We start from the raw sequence: 5204 nt of genomic DNA on the forward strand, positions 1-5204 counted from the left end.
TCTTAGGCGACCCCTGTGAAAGGGTCGTTTGACTGCCAAAGGGGTCGCGACCCACAGGTTGAGAACCGCTGCTCTAAGTAATATATTAACTCATTCCTTTAAATCTTGAAAACAAGTAAGCATAGCAGAAAATGTATCTAGTAACCATCTGCCCTCTGTGAAGAGAGGCAACACAGCTTCAAACCACACCCCATATACCTGCTGAACTTGGAAGCCAGCAGCCTTCGATCAGGAATTCTGGGCATTTTCCTAAGACTCGGTCCTGTGTTCCTGTGACTCTCTTTGAATTTCCTGACAACAAAACAGGTGCGGAAAAATAAAGCAGGACACGGACATAGAGTGTTTATGAGCAAACCCGCAAAATGCCAACTTGATCTATGTAACCCTGAGCTCACTGTTCCCATCACACTGGTATAGCACTGAAAACTTAAATATCAATAGACTTTTCCAGTCTGTTCTTTAAATTCTGCCCCGCACTGACTCAGGGGATCTTGTCTGTAAAGGGACACCTGCTTTTCAGCCACGCCCTGGGCATTTTAAATCCTGCTACATCGCCATCCTCTTTGTACTGTCCGGGTGTGTGAGCAGACATGTACCTTCCTCATCACGGTAATGAGAGAAAAGCAGATCTCTGCTGTTTACAAGGGAGAATGTGTAGGATTTTCTCCAGGGCAGCCCTGGAGGGAGCTGGGGGGAGTTGGGGGAAGAACCGGGTTAGCCTGACTGCGCTGCAGCACAAAGCCCTGTGACGTGGCGCCCACGTGGCTGACCGGCGGTTTCACGGGCACTGCAGCCGTAGGAGGGGCCAGTTGCAGCCCGTCCCTGGCTCTGGCCCTGAAGCAGGAAGATCTGGGCCCAGGAGCCAGGGTAAGAAGTAGAACAGGCTGGGAAATTGGAAATGACCAGGGCGGGGGAGGTGGGGTAAAGACAGGGGAGAGGACGATCTGTGACGTGAGGGGTCTTGTGATCCTCAGTACTCTTTGTCCCTCTGGTACCCATCCTTGGCTGAATCAGTGCACCGGGTAGAGTGTTTCTCTGTGTTGCTTAGTGCCCGCCCATTCGCCAGAGGCTTTCCATGTGCGTGTCTATGTGAGTCCTATTGAAACTCTTTGCCTATCTTAACGAAAAATCATTCTGTTCACACGGTGCGCTCTGAGTCATAGCCGAAGCCTAAAGTCATTTCTAAATCTGGCCTTCCACGAAGCAACTCGAGAAGTTTCGCTTCTTATGTTTTGAGTGCAGTTATTAGAAACTATGTATTATCACAAACAAGTAGAATTGTGGTTGTTGAATCTTCTGGGCTTTATGTCATCTCCTGGCTTTCAGGAAATGACATGAAGAGAAATATAGGTGTGACCAAAATCTATGTTTGTAAATGCCCATTATGTGGGTGTCTACTTACAGAGTTTATCTTCTAAAGAGCATATGGGTTACAGGCCTAGATGAGGAGTTGTGAATCTTGAAAATATGTTGTGATATTCCAAGGATGTTGGGTGTGTGAGAAGACATTTACTTTTTAGTATTTGAATAAAATACAAGAACATCAAAACAGTTTGATCTTAGAAGGCGATTATGGTCTTAATGATGAGACCAAATTAATATTAGAGAACAATACTAAACAGCTGTGTCAATGAGTTTGGAGATGAGTGATTCTACCGAGTCTCCACATCTTTATGTTAAATGCCCTCTTTTGCACTGTTTCAGGATTATGGAACCATACACCATGCTCTTCCCTGATCTCAAAAGGAGATTATGGTCTTAATGCTGAGACCAAATAAATACAGCGAAGTATTAGAGCACAATGCTAAACAGTTTTGTCGAGTTTTAAGTTTAGAGATGAGTGATTCTACCCAGTCTCCACATCTTTATGTTAAATGCCCTCTTTTGCCCTGTTTCAGGATTATGGAACCATACACCATGCTCTTCCTGTAGACACCCCAGCAGAACCCTGATATTCTGGTTTTAAAACATCTGCAACAAAGGGCACAGTACTTTTCTATTAGTAAGTAGTGGAGGGAAGGAGGGAATGGCAGCCAACCTTTCAACTATGTATGCAAGTGGGTTTAAAGGAATAAAAAAAATGATCATTTTTCTTTCTGTAACAATAATCTCAGGCTGATGTAAAGGATAAATTATTGATTCCTGGTTTTAAAACATCTGCAACAACGGGCACAGTACTTTTCTATTAGTAAGTAGCGGGGGGGGGGAAGGAGGGAATGGCAGCCAACCTTTCAATTATGTATGCATGTGGGTTTAAAGGAATAAAAAAATGATCATTTTTCTTTCTGTAAGAATAATCTCAGGCTGATGTAAAGGATAAATTATTGATTGTACACGAAATGCTAAATCGAGGCCAGGGTAGGAGAGAGGGGAGCTAAGTACAGGCTGGTCAAGATTTTATACTAAGGATAGTTCACTGAGTATGTAATAAAAGGAGCAAGATAAAAGCACTTTGAATTTTCTTTCTTTGAAAATAACTATTTTATGGAAAGGCGATTGAGTTTATAATACCGAATATTAACATGGGTTTCCATTTTATTAATGCAGGTTACTTAATCTTGTATTCTCTTTTCAGTAGTTATTCAAAATAAATACCTAACTTTGAACATAATGTTAAAAACACTAGTTACTGAATGAATTTATTAATGTATTTGTTTTCAAGTGGTAATACCCAGTGATTACCCACCTGGCATCCTGGTTATGTCACTCCCCCTGAGTGCCTCCTATGGGCCCAAGTAGTTTCAGGGAGGAGGGTGGGATTAGGGGACAGATGAAGACTTAACCCTTCAGGGGCTCACTGTTAAATATTGTACAAGGTGCAGTGGCAGCACCATGAAAGTACTTGTCATTCACCACTTCAAAGTAACAACAGTAGAATAGACAGTTTATCTTGCCTGTGTTGGCCATCTCTCTACCCACTGTGTTATTAGCCAACTTACAAAAGTAGAGTAAGAAACTAATTTTGAAAATATCCTTAAATATGTGTTCAGAACCTTAAGAGAGAGCTGTATGACTTCGATTAATAACTAAATGGGGGTAAGGAAGAATGTGTGGCCTATTTCAGATAATGCTGCTCTTAAAAGCCTATTCACAAACTTAAAGAGCTTTTAGAAATGAATGATTTTGAATAACCATGTAAATAGCATTAACCTTTCAATATTAAATGTATCTATATAAAATACAAAGAAACTTACAACATAGATACAATGGACCTATTATGGAACTATGTAATCAATGAATGTGAACATCTGGCCACTAAGTTCAGTATTTTAACTGAAGAACTTATGAAAGATAATTCTTCATTAGGAATCTTTGGTTAATGGATTCATGGTGTGGTGGTTCAGGTATGGCATGTGATGGTAATTTTTTAGTCATGGATGTAAAATCTACATAATTTAGTGCTTAAAGGGTTAATCAGCAGATTATGTAATTAATGTCACAATAAGTTCTAGTTTGCCAGTAGCTCTAAAACATGCTAATCTGAAGCTTCCCCTCTAATTTGTATTTAACTTCATTTGAGATAGTACCTTCAACTCAGATATTTGGCTATCCAGTGAAGGCATACATATCTAAAGGTGATCTGAATCTTCTCTCCCTAGAAAACTAGAAACTGTTTTGATTGTAGTAGAAGATAATGACCTATATAGGTTTTATGTTTCTTGAATTTTACTTTCTTCACTTGTCCAACAGTGGCCAGTTTGTAATATTTATATAGTTATACACTGTGCCTTAAATTTTTAGATTTTTATTTATGTAAACTATAAAATCCCCCATACATGCAAAAAAAATAAATACAGGTATTAGAAACACTTTTGAAATTAGAAGTTTAATCAAACAACATGCATTTATGGAAGCTCTTAGGAGCCCAGAAAACTACCATACAGTATAAAGGATAATAATGAAAATATTAATAATTTCCATTTATTGAGTATTCTATGCCAGACATTATTTTAAGGTATTTTATGCCTTTCAGTTTTCAAAGAAAATAGATGATAAGATAATCCACAGTTTACAGAAGAGAAAACTGGATTTCCATGAGGGTTTCCCAGCACTGATGTTTTTAAAAACTATGTTCGCAATCAATAAACTATAGAAAGTTGTTAACTAGGAAGTCAATGTCACAGAAAGCTGAGCCACAACAGTTCGGCCACAAAGTAGGATTGAAATTACCTTTGAAGTGGTTAACTTGTCTTGAGTGGTTATAAAAATACTAGGCCAAAAGGGCAGCATCCAAATATTAGGGTACCTAAGAAGAGAAGGCTGGTTAGGAAAGAAGGGCATGCTTTACTCAGATAAAAAGCTACATGGGAATCAATGTCAAAAACAATGTCAGACAACTGGCAATGAAATTTTAAGCTATTGGTGTAAAAAATTCTGTTTCAAAAATTTATTGACTTAGATTTACTGGAGCAACCAGAATTTGCTGAAACACAAGTAGGTGAAATATATATGGTGCTCTGACCTTCTCTTCACCTCCCTTCTTCCACCAGGTAAAGCAGATACTGCATCCTGCTCTGAGGACCAACAGTAAGTGATGACTCATGTATTGTAATGTGAACATGTTGTCAATCATTTTTATTTTGCCAGTGATAAAATGATATATTTAATCTATCCATGGTTTTCAAAACTTTATGGTTAAATTTTTATTATTGAGAGAATCAAGTAAATTTTACTCACTATATCAAATTGAAACTTAAATGAACTCTTTATATTTCATTCTAAAATAGATGCTATAAATAATTCCCATGTTTATAACTTTGAAACAGTTGAACTAGAACTACCTTTAATAGAAAAAGGTAAAAATGTGACAATTTATATATGTTATATATACTTTAAGGGCATCAGTCATGTTTGTCAGTTTATATTTTACTAGAGGCTCAGTGCACGAATTTGTGCATGGGTGGGGTCCCTCAGCCTGGCCGGTGATTAAGGCCTATGGGGGAGGGTCACTGAGGGGAGGGGCCCAGAGAGGTTGGCTGGACAGCCCCCCCAATAGGGGCCAATAGGGGGGGTTGGGCCAGCCAGGGAGAGGGGCCGTAGGAGGGGGTCTTGCTGGGGGGAGGGGCTGTGGGAAGTTGGCTGTGAGAACGCACTGACCACCAGTGGGCAGCTCCTGTGTTGAGCATCTTCCCCCTGGTGGTCAGTGAGCGTTATAGTGGCTGGCTGACCGGTCATTCCAATTGTTCAGTCGTAACAGTCGCTTA

At 39.6% G+C, this 5204-nt stretch overlaps 1 protein-coding gene across 2 annotated transcripts in view; it reads left to right on the plus strand.

Moving 5' to 3' along the window:
• The first annotated feature begins 800 nt into the window (after positions 1 to 800).
• LOC102254851 (cysteine-rich secretory protein 2) overlaps positions 801 to 5204 on the plus strand; it is a 12477-nt gene continuing 8073 nt past the window's right edge. Inside the window, exons 1-3 of one of the 2 annotated variants that reach the window (XM_014536279.1) lie at positions 801 to 867; positions 1899 to 2002; positions 4491 to 4527. The gene's annotated coding sequence lies outside the window, so the exon portion shown is untranslated. Of the gene's footprint in view, positions 868 to 1898; positions 2003 to 2173; positions 2189 to 4490; positions 4528 to 5204 lie in introns of those variants that run through there. The other variant, XM_005862066.2, reaches the window with a different exon arrangement.

This window comes from Myotis brandtii, unplaced genomic scaffold, assembly GCF_000412655.1.
Source record: "Myotis brandtii unplaced genomic scaffold, ASM41265v1 scaffold16, whole genome shotgun sequence".
In the NCBI taxonomy this organism is placed as follows: Eukaryota; Metazoa; Chordata; class Mammalia; order Chiroptera; family Vespertilionidae; genus Myotis; species Myotis brandtii.